Source organism: Pteronotus mesoamericanus, unplaced genomic scaffold, assembly GCF_021234165.1.
Source record: "Pteronotus mesoamericanus isolate MK-2021 breed Mesoamerican mustached bat unplaced genomic scaffold, CSHL_Meso_final contig_84, whole genome shotgun sequence".
Taxonomy (NCBI): domain Eukaryota; kingdom Metazoa; phylum Chordata; class Mammalia; order Chiroptera; family Mormoopidae; genus Pteronotus; species Pteronotus mesoamericanus.
In genome coordinates this window covers 7,137,617-7,159,676 of record NW_026555267.1, presented here as the reverse complement: position 1 = coordinate 7,159,676, position 22,060 = coordinate 7,137,617, and the positions used below count along the sequence as shown (strand labels likewise).

The 22,060-nt window shown below is 44.8% G+C and overlaps 1 long non-coding RNA gene and 1 pseudogene across 1 annotated transcript; one reads left to right on the top strand and one right to left on the bottom strand.

Annotated features, from left to right (window-relative positions):
- Positions 1-75: 75 nt before the first annotated feature.
- Positions 76-20,187, top strand: LOC129080242 (uncharacterized). Its single transcript, XR_008530166.1, has 3 exons — positions 76-329; positions 6,619-6,748; positions 19,924-20,187. It is a non-coding gene; the product is annotated as an uncharacterized LOC129080242 (long non-coding RNA).
- LOC129080256 (uncharacterized) lies at positions 6,617-6,756 on the bottom strand (annotated as a pseudogene).
- Positions 20,188-22,060: the final 1,873 nt, after the last annotated feature.

The window sequence follows — 22,060 nt, the reverse complement described above, 5'->3', positions numbered from 1 at the left end:
AAAGGGTGGGGGAGGGCGGTCTGGCCTTAAGAGAAAAAAGAGGAATCCAGACCCCTTTACCCAGGCAGGAGAGCCCAGGCCTAAAAAGGAATAATGAGGCGAGGCTCAATGAGAGGGAACCCCTCGGCTAAAGACCTCAATCCCAAGAAGAATAAAGACAGGGTGTCGGAGATTTCAGACCCAGGGAGCTTGCTGGGGAAGAGGTAGGAGATCCTAACCTTAGGGAGAGAAAGGGGCGAGGGGTGAAGTCAACAACATCAGAGGAAAAGAGAGGACCCCTTTCCTCCCCTCAAATCCGTGGGAAGAAGAACAGCCAGCCCTACGGAGAGGTAATGTCATAATAAACAGCCCCAGGGCTCCCATCACCTCACATTGAGGGAAGGTCCCTTTCCTGTCCAGCTCAGCCTTTGTTCCTGAGTCTTAAGGCCACGGCACCTAAACTCGCAGCCCGGGCCGCAGCTGCTGTTTATCTTCAAGAGCAAAGGAGGCAGACCCTAAGTACAACTGTGAGGAGGGAGACTTGTCTTTGGGGTACACAGGCCCCTGTAAGAATCCCCACCTGCCTGCTTAGACAGGACCCGAGGGGGAGTGAGTAGAACCCCTTAGGGGTAGGAACCGGAGCAAGTAAGAGCTGAGAGAGACTTTAAAATTCACCCCCTCCATATTCCTCACCTTATGAAGGAGAGAACCAAGGTACAGAGAAGGGTGATCTCTTGGCAGGGCACCACAGGTCAGTCCTGGATGTGAATTCTAGGCTGGAAAGTGGTGTTTCTTGGCAGGAGCCCCTCTGGTAGCTGAAGAGGCTGTTCGTGGGAGTGTGTGTAAATGCATGGGCACATTGGGAAAGTGCCTGCCCTACACTCCACCCCACCTACCTCTAGAGAAGAACAGGAAAGCCTGCTTTTTTCTTCCCCTTTGTTTCATAAAGGAAGTATCTACCTAAAAAAGTGGTGAGTCTTTATTCGGAGGCAAGCACAGTGAGGGTTAAGAAGCTTCCATTCCCATCATTTTCCCTTCACTGCCCCAAACCAGTCAGGAAGTCAGACTTGCTTTGGCCCTGGCCTGCTATGATTTGGAACATATTTATTTAGTGTTCATTATGTGTCAGGGCAAACATGGAAAATCGTCCCCTCCCACTTCTGCTTTCCATAGCTCTGTCATCTGCCAAACTCAATCTGGATTTCAGAGAAATGGGCAAGGCCTGAGGTATCCCCTAACACCAAAGGTATTCTGATGTCAGCCTCTGTGTGAATGAATGGGGTATGGGGCATATGTGGGGAGGGAGGGAGGAGAAGGAGAATGCTTTATCCACTTAGGGTTTGTGGGGAGTTAATCTCACGGACTAATGGGAGGAGAACTCCTACCCTCTTTCCCCAAAGATCATTAGCTTCCAGCCTCTTCTGTGGTCTAAGGGTTAGAACCGCTGTCTATGGTTGTGCTGGTTGTTCATTATACAGTGACATTCAGCCTAAGAAATACATGGGGGCTAAAATAGATCCTGCACTCCACTTGCTAAGCTGTGTGCCTGGTACAGGCCAGCATGCACCCAAAAGATGCATACCTTTTTCAAGTAGGCATGAGGGTGATTATGAACTAGCAGTGGCCCTTGCAAGGCCATGTAGCCAGGGTAGAAATCCTCCCTCTCTCTGGCCCCCTTCCCTAGTTTAGAGTTGGGCAAGAGTTTGGTCATTCCCAGTCCTGGGCTGTGGTGGGGTGGTGGTAGAGGCACAGAGAGCTTTAACTAACAGGGGTCAGAACCAAGACTTTTGACTTTTAAGAAATATGGATGGCAATCCGTGTGTGTGAAGTGTGTGACAAAGACTAAGTTCTAGAATATCAGGAAGATTTGTCAATAACAATGTGGTTTACAGTTAAGAGTTAATTTTTATAGAGCCCTCACTCTGTGCCAGGCTCTATTCTAAGTCTTTTAAATGCATACATTATTGCATTCAATCTCTGGAAGAATAATGGTGAGTATATTACTATTTCCTTCTATAGAGAAGTTCACGAACTTGCCCCAGATTACCCAGTTTATCAGTGGCAGGATTCAACCCCAGCTTATCTGCACTCAACCATTCCACTCTTCTAGCTCCTAAGAGAAAAAATTGTAAACCAAGGGTTTAGCGCTCTATCTAACTAAATCATACCCTGGTTTGATTTAAATCATACCTCTATCTAACTAAATGCATAACAGCATTTCCTAAACTTACCTGACTCCAAAGCCCTTTTTTATCCAAACATTTGTTAACATCTTCAAGAACTACTGCTATTCCACAGGACACAGTCTGGGAAACTTGTGCTATACTAATTACTGCCATTTATGTAAAATGCTTACTGTTTACAATAATTAACTGTGCAACATAGTAACGACTGTAATTAATGTCAGCTGAATTTGGTCACATTTTTATGTGATGCCACTACACCTTTGTGATTGCCCAGTTTTCTGTTGCCCGGATAGCAGAGCCATGTCTTCAGACTTGAAAATCAGAGGGGATTTTTGTTTTTGTCTCATCTGTGGGCCCCTTACCTTCTGGCTACTTCTTTAAATTAGGGGTTTCCCAGGGTTTCAGTCACTGTTCAACTTGAGTAGTTTCATCCACATGTATGGTTTTTACCATGATCTGGGCCCTGATAACCCACTAAGTCCCAGACCTCTCCACTGTGAGTATTCCACAGGCTCTTCAGACTCTTCGCATATGCACATGTAAACCCTGGTTGTTAAGAGCATTGGCCCTGGAGCCGGAATGCCTACATTCCACCACTCTTCCAATTGTGCAGATCGGGCCAAGCTATTCAACATCTCACAGTTTCATTTTCCCATCTCTAAATCGAGAATAATAGTATCTACCTCATAGAGTTATGAGAGAATGCATGAAAAACTCTTGGCACAATGCCTGGTCCTTAAAAGTGATTAATAAATGTTAGCCATCATCGACATCTCTCTTCCAGGCTCATTTTCCTTCCCTGTATTTCTTACCTCAGTTCATGGCCCCATTTTCCACCCAGGCATCAAGTCAGGAACCTGAGAACCCCCTAGATGTGTGTTTCTTCCTGACCAACCATAATCTCCATCACTACTCACCTCCAGGATATATCTCCACTTCATGCCTCCTTTCGTTGTAAGTGACTCATTCTCATTATGAATACCCTGCATCAGACACTCATCAGCTCTTCCAGTTGGTTCCCTTTCCTCCATTCTTGGTACCTCCTCCCCAAATCCACACTGCAGTGATCTATGTAAAATGCAAACCTCCCCGGCATCCCCCAGGTAGAAAAAAGACCATGCTTCTCTCTCTCTCTCTCTCTCTCTCTCACCCCCCTCTCTCTGCCTTATCTCCCCACACTTCCCATCTCCCTCTTAAATCTCTAGCAATGTCATTAACTGCCTGTGGTTTTCTCTACACCCAGATTCCACACCTTTGTCCATGTGGTTTTGTTGCCTGTGAGTTGTGGCTTTCTTTCTTGACTAATTCCTGTGAGTGTTCTCTACAATGCCTTTTCTGAATCCCAGGTGGGATGTATCTTCCTCTTCTTTGCTTTGGTCCGTCCAGGGCTTATCACTGACAACGTTCTATTAAACTTGTCAGTCTTATGCTTGTCTATAGTTCCTTGTGGTCAGGGATTATGTGTGGGCTGCAGAACCCAGCACAGTTCTTGGAACATGAGATGTTCTCTGTAAGTATTGGTCAAACTGGTTGTGCTCATTGATGGCTGAAAAATACAGCCTGGAAGGACAGTCTGTCTCTTCCTCCACCCAAAGAACCATGGCCAGGCTCTCCTGTTTCTATAGGATAACCAATGAATGCTATTTACAATGGGCCCTTACTGCGTAGAGCCAAGTTGCTAGGCAAGGTAAATTATTGTTAACTGTGGGGAAAGTACAGGCCTGATTTCTAAATTGATTTCCACCTCACACTCTCTGTTGGGTAAATTGACACCTCACAGGTAAAGACAATCAAGGGCTCTCCCACCCCAGCTGACTGGGTCACCCAGAGAAGAAAGGCCATCCAGTGACAGAGGTCATTTCAGCAAGCCCTTTAGCCATTACTTGCATCAAGGACTCCAGGATGATGGAAAAGAGTGGGAACACACATGCTGATACTCCCATTGCAGCGCAAACCCTGGTGCCACTCTCCTCTGCCAAGTTCTCAATCGGAAAACCTAAGGAAGAAAGCAACATGGAACCTGCCCCATTTCCTTGCTGATTTTTTGGGTGGCCTTAAAGGACATACTTCCCTAGGCAACCATTTACCAAGCCCCAAATATTGCCCTTTTCCCCCAAGTTCCCTGAAACCTGGAAGAGTCAGTCAAGGTTAACCATGTGACTGGGAGCTAGTGAGATAAACAATGGACTTGGGAGTCAGAGGAGAAATCCTAAACCCAATGTGACTCTAGTCATTTCACCTCTCAAAATCTAGATTTCTTTATCTGAAAAATGTAGGACCGGATAATCTATAAGATCCCTGTCAGCCCCAAAGTCTATGATTCTCCGATTTCAATATCCTATCATGAATGATACCTTTCCCATGGGTCAGGGAAATTTCTCTACCTCTAGCCGAGATTAAATGCCCTCTGTTTTCTGACCTAATAAATTCAGAAGTCAGAGAGCATTTCTCTACACTCCCACACCACCCTCCAAAACTGGGATATCATTTTGTTCATCTTTGTACTCCCTTATACTAAGAAAGTACCTTGACATAGTTAAGAGTCAATGAATATTTAGAGCTTTCATTAAAATACTGAAGCAAATCATCACCAATAAGGAACCAAAGAGAAGATGCTCCAATGGAAGTATAAGAGTGGTTTCTTGGTCATGACTTCTCATAATTTAGGGGTCTTCCTCCTTCATTGCCTGGACAATCCTGAGGAGCCCTACGCTGCCATACGAGAACCATGACAATGATATGGAATTTGTCAGCCTTTGAACATCCAAAAGGTCAAGTTAGGATTCTTGGATGTAAGAAGTGTCTGAAGGGAAAACCAGGACCAGAGAAGCAACCCCTGACTCCAGAGCATGGGAACTATGGAGCAGTTTCCTTCGGGCATTCCAGTGGGGCAGGTCACTGGCGTTTTCCTTGAGTCACCACCCCACTCTTGATTCAGATTCCCAAAGAAGGGCATCTGATTGGACAAATTAAGTCACAAGTCTAGATTTTGGTAATGGAAGTCAAGGGCATCCTGACTGACAGGCCTTCTGAGGTTGAGGAGGGAAATAGTTGATGGGAGGAAAATCAACATGCAATTAACAAGAAGCAAGAGAATGGGCACTGGGCAGGCAGAAACCATCCATTGCTCTGGGAGAGCCTCAGGAGTGGGAGGCAAGGCTATCTGCGTGTGAGATCCTTGTCTCCACTGTCATAAAATCATGCACTGTGTTCTCACTCTCAGCTTCTTAGAGCAAGGTGGGGAATGGTGAGACCCCAAAAACGAGGTCTACACATCTTTGCCTTCCCCTTTAGCACAACTTTGGAGGAAAACTTTGTCTTCTCAGGCATGTTGCAATATCTTCCAGTTGTCAAAAACCTTTTTTAAAAAAAAATCTTTTCACTGGGAAATGGAGGCCGCCCTTACATTTCACATAATAAGGTAATTCTATTTTTATATATATAACAGCTTTATTGAGAGATAGTTCACATACCATAAAATTCACCTTTTTAAAGTGCACACTTCAGTGGCTTTTAGAATATTCACAGAGCTTTGCAATCAGCACCACTATCTAATTTTAAAACATTTTCCTCACCCCAAAAAGAAACCCCATACTCACTGTCAGTCACTCTCCTATTTCCCCCTCATCTCCAGTAATGTGCTTTCTGTCTCCATGGATTTGCCTGTGCTGGATATTTTGTATGAATTAAATTATAAAATATATGGCCTGTTGTGTCTCTCTTATTTCACTTAATATAATTTTTTCAAGGTTCACCTATATTATCCATTAATCTGTACTTCATTCCTTTTTATGGCTACGGTTAATATTCTATTTTGTGAGCATACACTTTTGTGTTTATCATTAATCACTTGGTTGTTTCCACTTTTTAGCTACTATGAATAACGTCTCTAGAAATATTGATGTACAAGTTTTTGTGTGGATATATGCTTTCAATTCGCCTGGATATACAGTGTACACCAAGGTGTGGAATTGATGGGTAACACTGTGCTTAACCTCTTGAGGAAGGGTCAGACTGGTTTCCAAAGCAGCTATTATTTTTTATATAGCCACCAGCAGTGTATGAGGTGAGAATATATCACATTCTCACCAACAACTGTTGTTATCTGTCTTTCTGGTTATAGCCATCCTAGTTCATGTCAAAGGAAATCTTGTTTTGGTTTTGATTTGCATTTTCTTGGTGGTTAATGATGTTCAGCAGCTTTTCATGTGTTTTTCGGCAACTTGTGTATTTTCTTTTGAGAAATATTCAGATCCTTTGTTCATTTTTAAATTAGGTTATTGTCACTTTATTATTGAGTTGTAAGAGTTCTTTGTATATTCTGGATACTAGACCCTCATTAGTGATATAGTTTACAAATAATTTTTTCCATTCTGCAGATTGTATTTCCCTTTCTTGATGGTGAAACTTTGAAGCACAAAGTTTTTAATTTTTCTTTTCCTTTTTCATTTAGGGGAAGAGCATGAACACAGCCCCCCAATACCACAAATTATGCAGTCAAGTTTCCCACATTTGGGGAAATCTCAGGGGCCAGCACACCATGAATGCAACCACATTCATGATCGTGGTATCTCCTCTACCAGGTAAGTATACAGATCTATTTTTCTTTTTGTCCCTTGTGCTTTTAATGTCATATCCAACAAATCACTGCCTAACCCAGGATCACACTCCTATGTTTTCTTCCAAGAGTTTTAGCTCCTGCTAAATGATCTATTTTGAGGTAATTTTTATGTATAGTGTGAAGTGGAATCTAACTTCATTGTTTTGCATGTGTATATTCAATTGTCCCACATCTTTATTTGAAAAGACTATTCTTTCACCACTAAATTGTCTTGGCATCCTTATCAAAAAGCAGTTGACCATAAATATAGGAGTTTATTTCTGGACTCCTGATTCTGTTCCATTGATCTATATATTCTTAGCTAGTACCACACGCTCATCATAGCTTAGTAGTAAGTTGTGAGATCTGGAAGTCCTATAGCTTTGCTCCCGTCTTTCAGGATTCTTTGTCTAATCTTAGTCCCTTGCATTTCCATGTGACTTTGAGGACCAGCTTACCAATTTTTATTTAAAAAGTCAGCTGGTATTTTGATGGAGATCATGTTGAATCATAGACAATTTGAGAAGTAATCCTATCTTAAAACTAGTGTTCTGATCTATGAACAGAGGATTTCTTCCCTTTTATTTAGGTCTTCTTTAATTTCTTTCAATAATGTATTATAATTTTCTGTGTACATATCATTCTTTTGGTAAATATATTCCTAAATATTTCATTTTTGATGTTAGAAATTGAATTATTTTTCTTAGTTTCATATTCAGATTGTTCATTGCTAGTGTATAAAGATAGAATTAATTTTTGTATATTGTAGTTTGTATACTGCAATCTTGCTGATCTCACTAATTAATCCTTAATTATGTGTGTGTATGCTGTTTAGAATTTTCTATATACAAGATCATATTATATATGAATAGAGAGAGTTTCATTTCTTCCTGTCTTATCAGGGTGCCTTTTATTCCTTTTTCTTGCCTAATTGTCCTGGCTGGAACCTTAAGTATGTGTTGAATAGACCTGATGAGAGCAGACATCCTTATCTTGCTCTTGATCTTATGGGGAAAGCTTTCAGTCTTTCACCACTAAGTGTCTAATGTTAGATGTGGAGGTTTTGTAGATGCTCTTTATCGAGTTGAAAAAATGCACTTCTGTTCCTATTTTTTTTAGTGTTATAATGAAAAGGTATTGAATTTTTTCAAATACTTGTTCTGCATTTATTGAGATGATGGTATGATTTTGGTCCATTATTGTATTAATGTGGTATATGATATTAGTTTTCAAATATTAAACCATTCTTGCATTCCTGTGATAAATCCCAGTCTTTTTATACATTGCTGGGTTCATTTTGCTAGTATTTTGCTGAAGATTTTGCATCTGTATTGATAAGTGACGTTGATACACATTTTTCTTGTGATGTCTTTGTTTGATTTTGGTATCTGGGGAATACTGGACTCATGGAATGAGTTGAAAGTGTTCCCTCCTATTCTGTTTTGGTTTTTTTTTGGAAGAGTGTGAAATATTGGTATTAATTCTTTAAATATTTGGTAGAATTCACTAGTGAAGACATTTGGGCCTAGAATTGTCTTTGCGGGAAGTTTTTAAAATATTAACACAATCTCTTTACTTCTTTTAGGTCTATTAAGAGTACCTGTTTCTTGAAGTAGTTTTGTGTCTAATAACATGTTTTGTCCATGTTTATCTGATTTGATAGCATTAAATAATATACTTGTTCATACTATTCTTTCGTAGTCCTTTTTATTTCTTAAGGTCTGTAGTAATGGCCCTTATTTCATTCCTCATTTTAATAGTATGTGTCTTTTTTTGTTTGTTTGTTTAGCTGAAGATATGTCAATTTTGTTCATCTCTTCAAAGAACCAACTTTTAATTTTATTAATTTTTTTATTGCTTTTCTGTTAATAGAGTGGTATAAGCTGCTTGGGTCAGGGGAAGCTCAGACTGGGACTATTTCTTTGAGCAGCTGGATTCTAACTCAACTGCGTGTCTATTTCACTCTAAATAGGGTTTTATTTTAGTACCTCCCTCATCCCCATGACTCGGAGTGATATGACAAAGAAAATAGAGACCACACTATTAGTTGGGGGCTGTGAGGAACAACTATTCCATTAAATCCATAAACACTTCTTAACCATTAACAATCTGTGAAGAAGACACCAAGGGGGCAAGGATGAGTAGCCAGAATCAGCCACAGACTTTCTTAGGGCCACAGTCTATTTGGGGAGACACACATGTACACAACCAACTTTGGCACAGGTTAAACTACAATGAGGGCTGTGATTACCATGAGCAAAAATAATGTTTTTGAAATATTGAATTCAATAAAATATATTATTTAAAGTTAATTTCATCTGTTTCTTTCTACATTTTCAAAATTATATTTTATTGATTATGCTATTACAGTTGTCCTGATTTCCCCCCCTCTACCCAGCATCCCCTAGTCCCTCAGGCAATCCTCCCACCGTTATTTCATGTCCATGGGTCATGCGTATAAGTTCCGTGGCTACTCCATTTCCTGTACCATACTTTACATTCCTATGGCTATTCGGTGACTACCTATTTGTACTTCTTAATCCCTTTACGGTTTAACCCATTCCCTTACACCCTCCTTCCATCTGGCAACTATCAAAGTGCTCTCTGTATCCATGATTCTGTCTCTGTTCTTCTTGTTTGCTTAGTTTATTTTTTAGATTCAATTATTGATAGATATGTGTTTTTACCATTTTATTGTTCATGTTTTGATCTTTTCTTTTCTTAAATAAGTTCCTTTAACATTTCATATAATAATGGTTTGGTGATGATGAACTCCTTTAGTTTTTTCTTGTCTGGGAAGCTCTTTATCTGCCCATGGATTCTAAATGATAGTTTTGCTGGATACAGCAATCTTGGCTGTAGGTCCCTTCCAGCCATTTCTTCCACTGACTCATTCCCTGATGGTTTTTGAAGCCAGAAGTTGTGGAGACTTATCTTCCTGGCACTGCAACCCTGGGTTGGGGGGCCTGGTATGGGGCTGGGACTCCTTTCTCCCGAGATATCCCTCCCAAATTTTTATCCACCGCACGTGGGTTAGGGACCAGCCCATTCTGCCTCTGCGCCCCTCCTTCCATTCTGGATGGATGGGGTTTCTTTGATTCCATAGTTGTCAGGCTTCCATTCAACTCAATTTCTGTCTGTTCTGAGTGAGGTTGTTATTTTAGTTGTAATTTTGTTGTGGTTGTACCAAGAGGTGAGCCATGTCTGCCTTTGCCACCATCTTGTCTGGAAGTCTCTACATTTTTAATGTGGCTACTAGAAAATTTCAAATTACACATATGACTTATGTTTGTGGCTCTCATTATATCTCTATTGAATGGCACTGCTGCCCATAAAAGCAAAAAGGATCTTTATAAAACACATATCTGAATCTGCCACACATCTTCATAAAACCTTTCAGTGGCTTATCATTATATTTAGGATAAAGTTCATTCTACTCAAAACAGTTTTCAAGCCCTTCATGACTCAGACCCAACCTCCACCTCCAGCCTTATCTTTCACCGCCTCCTCCCTCTGCCTGCCCCTTGTACACTATGCTCCAGCCCCACACATTTCACTCAGTTTCTTACATGTACCAAGTGCTCTCTAGCCTCTGGGCCTTCATGCACGCTATTCTTTGTGCCTAGAACACTCTTCTCTTGGGTGAATTAATGCTCCGCTCCTCTTTCCAGCCTTAGCTTAGATGTGTGTCTTCCCTGGGAGGCCTTCCTAGCTATCCTTCTTTTCCAAGTTCCCATTACTTCTCTATCCCGACCTCACCCCACTCCACCCCCAGATAACAGTATGCCAACAAACTGTGTCCTTCTCCAGGCTGATGGCAGTCTTGCCTGTCATGTTCATGGTGGTATCCCCACCACCTAGAGCAAAGGCTGGCATGTGGTCAGTAGTCAACAAGTATTTGCTGAATCAATGAATGAATCAATAAATGACTCACCCTAAAGCCAGGTAAAACAAAGTTTCAGATGGAGGGTAAAGCCAGACTAGATGACTTATAACTCTCAAAGAAATGGCCACCCAGTGACCATTAGGTTCCCAGTTTGAGAGTTGAGACAAGGGGAAACTCGAAACACATTGCCCAGTCTTCAGTCCTGCTCCAGGCATCACAGGCCAATTTTTGAAGACTCAGGCCACCACTGTCTCTTCCTTTCCCCCAGGAAGCACAAATGGCACTGATTGACCTCTCAGGAAAGCTTCCTGGCATGGGCCCCAACATTTTCAGAAAGAGCTATATTGACATGAGTTTCCTCCTTGTTGCTAAGGTGGGGTGAACAGGGAGGGAGGAAGGAGGTGAGGAGGGTGCCTGTCTGGAGTTGCTGTTTACCCAGCACCAGGAGAATTGATGTGTATGTTGTTAATGGTGTGTGAGCCTCTCTGTGGAGATTTCCTTTCAGAAGACAGGAGGTGAAGGAGATGAGGGAATGGCGAACCAGAGCTGAAGACAGGAAAGAACTTGGAGTCAGGAGGCCAGAGAAGGGTTCCCTGGGGCTTTGTTGCTAACTTGCTGTGTGACCCAAGTCACATAGCTTCTCTAGGACCCAATTCCTTATCTATAACTGAAAGAATTAGCTGTCTGCATCTCTCGAGGGGCTGTTGTAAGAATGGAAGATGACAGTTGATGTAAATAGGCTTTGAAAACATCAGAGTAAAAGTACCATGCAAAGGCAAGGTTTTTAGGCTGCTGTTCTGTGCAGGCAGGAGATGAACATATAGTTGTGGGAATGTGGCTGGGGATGATGGATGGGAGCTCACTTTCTCTCAACACCAGTGGCAGAGCTGGAAACCATTCTCCTAGCCATGGCCCAGTAGCCTCATCTTCCTGTTCTAAGCTTGGGCCAGAAAAGCTGAGTCGTGAACAGAGCCTTGGAGAAAGTGAGCCCAGCCAGGAACCTCAAGGTCCTGAAGGAAGCACAGTCCCACGTTGGGCCCCCTCATTGCTGCTGACACACTCAAGTAAACAAGAACACACACAAACACACACCCTTTGTAGTTGATGCCTACACGCCACCTTAGAGCCTCCTATTACCCATTCTCAACTTGGATGGATTCCCAGTGGATTGGCACTACCTTTAACTCAGCTAGAGACCACCGTGCCATGGACGGCTCCATGTGGAGTTACTGATCCCAAAAGAGTCCAACATAGAAAGGGTGGCTAGATTCCCCTCTGCCCTACCCAGGTGGGGTCTGAAGGCGGGGTACATGCTGGAGGCTCTCCCTCCTGGAGCAGAACCGCACCTGGCAAAGCCATTGTTCACAAATTTTATTATCCTCCGTTTTCTTTTCCTTTCACAGCCAGGTCAGATCTCACAAAGCAATTGGTAGTACCTGCAGTTCCCAACCTGGAGAATCGAAAACACATTCCCCAGCATGCTGCCAACAGCAGCCAGCTCGAAGAGGCTCTGTAATTACAGACAGGCAGGGGTTTGCCTTGCTGTTCTTACTCACCTATGAAATGCTTCCATTCCCTTCATGTCTCATGGTGCCTTAAAAAATGAAATGTGAAGTTGGGCCCTTCAGAAAAGTGAGTTCCAGCTCCCTATTCCACCAAAGGCAGACAGTAGATCTCACCATGATTCAAATCCATTCAGTCATGTATTCATTCCTTCATTCAGAACACATTTAATGGCCCCCTGCCATGTGCTAGCACTGGGTCTGTTGTTGGTGACACACCGAATATGACCCATGCCCTACTTTTGAAGAGCTCACAGTCTAGTAAGGAAGTTAAGGTATAAAAGTAGTTACAGGAAAAAATCAAAAAGTGATGTGTAATAAAAAAAGTGAAGATAAGATCCTAGATAAGAGAAAGACAATTTGGGAAATGCTGGCTGTTTCTTGGGCGGTCATGCAGTACAGTAGCTGAGATTATAGACTCTGGGGACACAGGCCTGGGTTCAGATCCTAACTTTGCCACTCAGTAATAACTGTGTAACCTAATGAAGAAATGGGGAGAATTTTGAGATTATGAAGAAAAATATAGTGTCCAGTCCTGGCTGGTGTGGCTCAGTGGGCTAAGTGCCGACCTGTGGACCAAAAATATAGTGTCCAGCACACAGCAGAGCCCAGTGGATGTCACCTGGTATAATCAGGGAATATATGCAGAACATGAGTTTTCTGCATGTGTAGAGCGTCAGGGTAGGGCATTCTAGAAGGCAGGGACACAGAAAAAAAGTGGTATTTCTATGGAATTCCAGTTGAATACAGCATAGCCTTTTAGAAAGGAAGAAAGAGGTAAGGCCCGTAAATTGGGTTGGAGTTAAATTTTGGAACAAACAATGCCAAATGAACTTAAGGAGAAGTATAATGACATAGACAACTTTGATAGAGTAGATTGCCCACCTAGCCCCAAGCAGTGGTCCTCATCTTTAGAGCCACAATCTGGTGAACTAACTTCAGGCTCTCCAAAGATGAGGAGCCAATGTGCAATGTGGGCTTGGTACAATGTGTTGGCCTTTCTCCTGGATTCCACCCGCCTGGAAAGGCTTATCCCTGCCTCTCCAGCAGATTGAGTCCTGGAATCAGGGCTGAGAGAGAAAAGCCATTTTCTTTCTCAAGAACCAGTGGACGTGGACACTTCTGCCTACCAGAGTGATGGTGTCGGGACATCAAGGCTGGGAGGGGCCTCAGGAAAGGTGGCAGATGGGGAGAAAGGTGGGTAAGGTCAGGTGAAGCTGATCAGCCTCAGTTTATCACGGCCTGTTTTCCTCTGGGGTAATACAGAACCTCCTCAACCCTATATTCAGTGAGGCCGACTGAGAGCAAATATTTCATCAAGTGCCAAACGAACTAAGGAGAGACCCTGCTGGCAGACTACAGAAGGCGGCAAGGGTTCTTGTCTAGCTTGTGTCTTTCCTTGTAGACTTTGGGAAAATCCCTTCCCCTTGGCCTCTGTTCCTTCTCAGTAAAACAAAAGGATTTTGCCAGGAGGATCCCAGATGCTTTTACAGCTCTGTACTCGAATTAAGCAATGCCCTACTGTTAGGATTCGGGGTGTTGGAGTGTGTCCTAAATATTGGAAAAAGCCAAGAACAGCCAGACCTGAGAAAAGAGGAAACTAGAGAGGCTGCCCTGAGCTCCCAGTCGCCAGGGTACACAGGGGTGAGGGCTGTAGAAGGGGGAGGGAGAGGAGGGAGAACCAGGGGCAGGAGGGGGACAGCACCTGCCATCTCCAGGACAAAGGAAGCTAATTGGTAAAAGGTGTCTTCTCCCAACTCCAGCTCCCTCAGGATCCTGTGGAAGAGCTGCATTATAATCGATAGCCTCATAAATAAATAAGGAGCCAACGCATCCTGTCTCCAGCTCAGGGCTTCTTTAGGAAAATTGAACCTCGACCCACTTCTGACTCACCCATTCCGGATTTGTAAAGAGGCCTCCTGAGGGAAGGAACTCTTAAAAGTATTCTTAGGCATCCCCCTGCCTCTGAGCTGGCCCTCCATGCACCCCGTCCAAGAAGGTCAAGGGCTGGGGAGGCTGTCCTCTCCCCCGCTCCCCACTAGGCCCTCCCTCTTCTCCAGTCTCCCTTTACCCCGTCCGCTGGGACTCTCACTGTGAACTCTCACTCTTACTCTCATCTTCTTAACCCTGGTAAACTCTCCCTGTCCTTTCAGCTCTTGCTCTTTGCTTCTCACCTCTCCTGATTTCATGCCTTTCTTCTGACCACTGCTTGGCCCTACACAGAGTCAGCAGCAGGAGGAAGGGAACTGCTCTCCACCCCCTGCAGTCTCCCTCTGTTCCCACCCTGCAGTCTCCCTCTATACCCAACCCTTGGACTCTTTGTCGTGATCATCAGTGGGGCCCTCAGAGTCTGTCTGGAAGAGTAAATGCACTTCTGGAAGCAATAGACAAAAAACCCTTGTAACTTCCAGAACAGATGTATGCCAGCAAGTTGACTTCCTCTCTGTGACTTCTTTTGTAACAGCGGAGATGTTTTTTCTCATGAGAAAAAGCAAATCTCCGATAAAGCAAGTTCAACATTCTGGACCCCAAAGACCAAGATGGATGGCGGTCAGCTCTAAGTGGCGATGGGCAACTACCTCTGGGTGTGCCTTGAAATACATCAGGGCCTTTCCTCTGCTTAGGTGGCTCAGTCTTCCCTCCAGCTCCCAGGCCCAGGCAGACGACACTCCCGTGCCTAAGGACTCTTAGGGGCCACTTGGGCAGTGAGCATGGAGAACATTGTTGGGCTGTGACAGCCCCCTTTGTTCATAATTAGTGACCACCATGCTCCAGCTGATTCCTGGTGGCTGAACATGCTTTTAATTACAGGTTTCTAACTAGAATGTACCATATCCCTGCTTTCTCTGTTCTCCAGGTATAAAATTTAGAACATTCCACTTCCTTCTGAGTTATCCATGGCAGAGTTTCCACCTCAGCTTCCCTATCCCACCAGGTTGCCTCCTGTCATCCATCGTTACCTAAAGAAACAAGTAGAAGTGTGAGTCTATAGCCAACATACCCACGTGAACAAAACAGTGTTGTTCTGAGACATCTATACAGTGTGCTGACAATTGGGGTTTCACTGTCCCAGGGAGGAACTTGGGCCTAGGAAGCAGTCAGTAATCCAGGCTCCTGGCTCTGGTTTGGCTGTCTCCCAGCTGACAGGAGGGAGCTCTGGCTGGCTGCCCAGAATGTGGCAAAAGTACCTCCTGAGAGGCAAGGGTGGCCAGTAGCAGGGTTCAGTGGACTTATAAAGCTGGTTACTAATTTGCAAGACTGCATTCCTGAACTCCTCCAAAATTTGGGGAACATGTCTATCTACTGGGCTTCCTACCCCAAGGAAGAAATTGTGAATGCAGCACATCAACCTTCAGTTATAGCTCTTAGAGCCGAAAGGGTCTTCAACGGATTATTTGGCCGAGGCCTCTCCCTTTCAGTGACCGCCAGGGCCCAACCCTAAGGTGATTGGCCCAGGGTCTCATGCAGGACAGTGGGGTCCAGCCCTAGGCTCCCAGCTCTACCTACAGCACAGGTTGGGGATGGTGCTGAGCAAATGGCTGTCACAAGAGAAGAACTGGCAGCAGACACAGCAGATTGTTTTCTTTGCAGGCTGAGGGTAACTAGAGGAAGCTGAGAATTCCTCTGCTCTGCCTCAGGCAGAAGGAGGGGGATAGGGGAGGAGGAGGAGAACAGGGAAGACCAGGGGTTCTCAAAGGAAGAATGTTCTAGCTCGTAGGATAAGCAAGGTAGTGAGGAACAAAGATGGCAGGGAAGACAACCCCAGGGCCCCATGGAGTCCCTGAGAATGATATCAGGAGCCTGGGTCCCCTGTTTGGAACTGTTTTGGGGGAGTCATTGTGAGAGCTCTGTGACCTTGGGTAAATTATTTAAACTCTCTGTGCCTCAGTTATTTTATTAATAAAATGGGAATAATAGCCCTGTCAAGTGCAGCTCCGTGGATTGAGTACTGACCTGTGACCTGAAAGGTTGCCGGTTCGATTCCTAGTCAAGGCACATGCCTGGGTTATGGGCCAGGTCCCCATTTGGGAGCATGCAAGGGGTGGGTATCAATGTTTCTTTCCCTTTCTCCTTCTCTTCCCCTCTCTCTAAAAGAATAAATGAATAAAATATTTTTTTAAAAATAATAAAAAATTAAATGGGAATAATAATAGTACCCAACTGATAAAGTCATTTGAAGATTTAGTATTTATACGCATAAAGCTCTTAGAACAGTCTACCATGGAGTAAGCAGTAGGTAAGTTTTTGCTGTCACTGCTTTGTTGAATCCTCACACAAAGCTCTGAAGTAGATATTAGTATCTGAGGCTTGATGAGGTCAAATGATTGACAGCATGGGTGTCTTCCTAAGGTCCTCTTCGGAGCAAGCAGCTTCAGGCTCACAGCTCCCCACCCCAGCTGTCCCCACCACAGCTGCTTCATCAACAGCAGGAACAAAGGTGGATCTCTATCCTGCCTCTGAGGCTGGAATGCCCCTAGGGTCCAGGCTGGCTGGTGGCTTCGGGCCCAGCCAGAGCGCCCTCCCACCAACTCTTGCAGCACCCAGATCCTGGAGCCCCCTGCACCACCGTTCCTGGCCTCCCTTGGAGGAAAGTCAGAGAGACTTTCCTCTTCCCCAGAGTCTCCCCTCCTGGTGCAAGATGCTGGCTGCCCAGCCTGGAGGGACCCTTTCGATTCAGATCTCAGGATAAACAAACTGCTACTCTGGCCCAGCCCTCAGCTGGCTCACTGCTCCCTGCCCCCCTCAATCCGCAATGCACAGTCGCTCAGTTGTTCTCTGTTCTCCTGCCAACTTGGCAGCTCATCTCTGCTGTTACTATCAACACCTCCAAGGGAGAAGGGAGAGGAGTCAGCTCTGATCGCCTGGCACACTGAGCAATGAATTCATGTCAGAGCCAGCCCTGGAATGTCTCCCAAGCTCCTGAGGCTCCTGGTGGGATAGGAAAGGTGGGCTTGGTCACAACAGCCCTGATTGCAAACCAGCCTCCCAGCAGAGCCTCTGGGCCTGGCCAAAGCTGCAGGTCTCCCAGAAGTAGACAGCTCTGACAGAAAGGGCTGCAGAGGGCGCATTGAGAACAGGCAGGCACAGAAGAGAGGGCTGCGGGGTCTGTCTCATCCTAGCTCTTGCCATGGTCCAGGGCAGGGTTGTTGGCTTCAATTCCTGAGATGGTTGGTCAGGGGGCATCGTGGGGCCAGGACTGAAGAAATAGGTCTTTCTTTCTCCAGACTGTGAGCCCTGGGATGCATGGGCTGTGCCTTCTATCTTCTCTCTTTCTTGAACCTCTCATGTGCAGAGCTCTTGCCTCCCTTGTCAGATTGGATTGGGAGCCCCTATGTGATCACAATTTCCCCACCAAATGGAAACTTCCCGCAGACAGAAACTACCTTTTGTTTCCCCAGACCTCACAGGCCCTGCCCATTTACTCCATAAAGCAGCTGACGCCCTTCTCTGGCTCCTGCCAGGACTCCTGGGGCCTAGTTTGGAAGAAGAGAGAATCTATATCTTCAGGGACCCAGTGCACACCCTTGAGACTGCCCATGGCACAAGGTCTGTGGCCAGTCATCTACCCCTTGACAGGACCAAGAGTGATCACTATGCAACCTCTCCCAGAAGGAACTTCCTTCCCATCTTTCTCACTTCTTGTCAAGGGAAGACCTTTGGGCCCTGCCCGAGGCCTTCGGCATCGACACAAATGATGGGTTCAGGGACAGCTTCCTAACCCTTACACGGTCCAGTCACCTGGTCTACCCAAAGATGTGGTTGTAAGCTCCCACTCCGGGTGTTTCCATCCTGTTTCTTTTTCTGTAACATAGAAATTACCTTTTAGAATGCACTGGGTTACAGCAATGGTGGTAAAGACATGAAGATATTGCCTATGTTTCTAGCCTTGTGCTTGCCACTTAAAGACTATGTTTCCTCCCTCCCTCCTTCCCTCCCTCCCTCCTTCCCTTCCCTCCTTCCTTCTTTCCTTTCTCTACTCCTCCTAGATGTGAAACTAATCCTAAGACCCCGTCTTCCCCCCACATTCCCTGCTTCAGACATCTGAAAACTACCACCAAGAGAGACATAGCCATGTCCCTGATAAGAACCCCCCAGTTCCCTGGAAGGCCAGCTGACTTTCCATGGGCCAGGAAACAGGAAAAAAGAATTCATTCAGTGGACTAGGATGTAAATAAGCCACAAGAGGCTGTGCCATTCCAGGCTGCACCTGTGAGCATCCCTCGAATGAAGCACTGTCAGCGTTTCCATGACAAATTCGTATTTCTGCAGGCCTCTCTTCCAGCTTCAAGAGCATGCCGTGTGGAGAGACTTGACACTAAAGTGCTTTCATAATTTTTTTTCCTTAAAAAAGATTGCATGCTCTAAAAACCCACCTGCTTGTTATGTGTTTATTTTTCATTCTGAGTTTTGTGGATATTATGTTTGTATGGTATGCATACAAGCATATGATATGCATGTGGGAGTTCTGTGGTGGAGAGCTGTCATGACAAATATACAGTCACTACACAGTGTGGTAAGACGTCTCCCCTCCCTAAAACATCTCCCACATCCAATTTGTCCCAAAGCCTAAAATTCTACCATTAGAGATTTACTACTCTTGAACCTGAATGATTACCCATCCCTAATATCCCACCGTGACAGTGTGCCGCCCCTAAACCTCTCAGATGGTAGCTAAAATTGAGACTAAGCTACCATCTGATGAGAGGTTAGGAAAGGAACCATGAGGCATCAGGAAGGATGGCCAAAGGGTAGAAGAGCTCTAAAAGAGTAATGAGAGACATCCAAGATGGATTACCTGTTCTACAGGTTTGCTAGGCCTGCCTGAGGGAGGACACATGCCCACATATACGCACACGTATACACCCAGTGCTCTTTTAAAGTTGTTCCAAAAACCTAAGTGGTATTTAAATTCACATGGGATGCTTCCAGAAATGCAGATATCCAGGCTCCACTCCAGACATACTGAATCAGAGTTTCTAGGGCTGGAGCTGAGCCCAAGACTCTGCATTGTAGGGAAGCATCCAGGTGATGCTGATAATCAGTCAGGTTTACAAACCCTGATCTAAAGGTTAGAGCACTAAAAGAGGAAACAGCATACCTGACCTTGGGTCATAGTATCACCATTTATTGAGGGACCCTGGGGGCTGCACTTTCTGAACCAGGGGGAAACATGAGACCCAGTGGCCATGGCCCATAGGAGGCATGCTTTGGAAATGCCCATTGAAAACCATGAGACAATGCAAGTGTTCATTGTTATCCCATACTCACACAGGGCATGTGGCATATGTGGGTACATGTTCATGTGCATCCAAACAGCTGGATTGTCTACACAGAGGTCAGGTCTAATCTTCATTATTCTCCTTCAACTAAGCTTGTGGCTGTTTTCACTTTCTGATAGACTTTTTCACTTCAGGACATGCCCCCTGCTCTCCTCTTCCAGTAGCTTAGCAAAGTCCCTGGTAACTTAAAAAAGATTTTTCTATCTAATAGGTTTATCTACCATCTATGATCTTTCAGATGTTCACCTATTCTGGGGAGTAAGAAGGAAGAGGGGTAGTTGCTTGTTGCTCCTATTTTATGGCAAGGGGAAACCCAGGCAGGTGGATTTAGAGGACTTTATAACATTTAAATAAAAATATAGACACACAAAATTTCTCATACACTGTCAGGGTTGCATGGATTTCCTAACACCTTTCTGTGGATTCCTAGGAACCCCGGACAAGGAGCACATGGCCGACCTGGCTCTAGCAGCCCAAGCCCTCTGAGCTCCCAGAATGCCACGTTCAGGCACAGGAGGTGTCCTTTCAGCCATGCCTTTGCTGAATGATGGACTCATCACTCCCTCCCCTCAAACTTTGAGATGAGCCTGCCTGACCTTCCCTCCTCCTTAAAAGGGTTAAAATCCAATGACGCAGTGACACATCACCTATGTCAGGACAGAATCTTTTCAGACCAGACTGGGCCTTCCCGAAGCCTGCAGCACAGAGTCTGAGCTGCCACTAGGTATCAATCAGGAAGATGGACGATCTTTATTGCAATAACAAAACGCAGCTCAAACTGGCTTAAACAATAAAGCTATCATTCCATGACAATAAAAAAGTTCAAGGTAGTTTCAGCAAGGTCTGATCCATCGGCCTTGTGTGTGTGTGTGTGTGTGTTTTGTCTTCTCACCCTCCTCCACATTGTCAACTTCATCCTAAGACTCTTAGCCTTCGAGGTTGCAACTTGGTCACCAGCAGCAGCCAAAGCTGTATGCACTTTTATTCCCTCTCAGGAGAAAGAATGCAAGCCGCCATTTTGATAGTTCCCGTGAAAGAAAGTGGAAGCCTCTTACCAGGACCCGTCAGTCCATCTCTCCCCACATTTCATTGGCCCACATTGGGAAACATCTCATCCTGATCAGAGCCTCTGGCACTGGAGTGCTGCCTGGCTGGGAAATTCAGAATGTGGTATAGATGGCATGACTTAATGCTCAGACTCCCAAGTCCTGGTACTTGGGCTTGGTCCCTCACCCCCATGCAATTTAAACTGCTTTCATGAAAGGAATTAAAGACTCAAAAGAAATGATTTTGAAAATGCTCAGACTTTGGTCTTGTCCCACATAGGCCCTTGGCAAAAGTCTTAGCCTTCTCTGGAAGGAAAGGGGAGATGGCTCTTCGCTTTCTAGAAAGGAAGGAAACAGAATCAGCAGCCAGTCAGCTGAGTAGAATGCAGATCACACAGGGAGTGGGAGACCTGGGGTATTATGCCTCCTTTCTCCTTTAGGCAGCCTGGTGGATGATCATGAATGACTTGTTATCCTCTCTGGCCTCTGCGTGAAGTGGTTATCCCCTCCACTTGACAGTGATCCTGTGTAAGGTACCACAGCCTGAAAGGAAGCTGAGTCCTCAGAAGATTCCGTTCTTGCATTCCGTGCAGAGGATAGGCAGCACGGCGAGTAGAGTGGTTTCTGGCTAGTCCTCAATTGCCAAAACAGTCCAGAGGCCTTTAAGTGCAGCTCCAATAAAAATATGAGTCCCATGTGGCCTTGGCTCGCTTGGAGGTCATATAAAGAAACACGGTTCAACAACTGCGAGTCACTTTAAAAGACATTCCAATATTTATTTATATCTGTTGAAGGGATACAAACACTTCACAAGATTTTTCTAAAATCCTCTTTTCTCCTCCCTAATTCTCTCACATCCATAGCTACTCAAGGGCCTTTACAAGTCAAAAGCTCCTATACTCTCTCCAGCACCCTAACATCTCCCCTCTTTCTGAGCTCTTTGTTATGGGGGGTGACTTAGCCTCTTGTGTGCTGTTTCCTCCAGTCTCTCTTCCCACTTGTTCTCCCAATTCCATATCCCAGGATATCTGGATAACAGTTATTAAGCCAGAACTCTCCCTGGAATACTCACACTTCAGTAAATCTCATCCCTGTCATATAAGCATGGTTGGGGAACAGACTTGCAGTTTCATATACATATAGATTATTCTAATACTATATGCTAATCAGGATTCCTCAGAGAAACAGAACCAATAGGAGATATATATATAAAATCTAGGAGATATATATATATATGGTTATAGTTATAGTTATAGTTATAAGACTTGACTCACATGATTATGAAAGCTAAGAAGTCCCATGATCTGCCATTTGCAAGCTGGAGAAACAGGAAAGCCAGTGGTATCCTTCAGTCCAATCGAAGGCCTGAGAACCCAGGGATCCACTGGTATAAGTCATGGGGTACAAAGACTCCAGGACCAGGGGTTTCTATGGCTGAAGGCAGGAGAAGATGGACATCCTAGCTCAAGAAGAAAGAAGGAGAATTCACCCTTCCTCCCCCTTTGTGTTCTATCGGGGCAC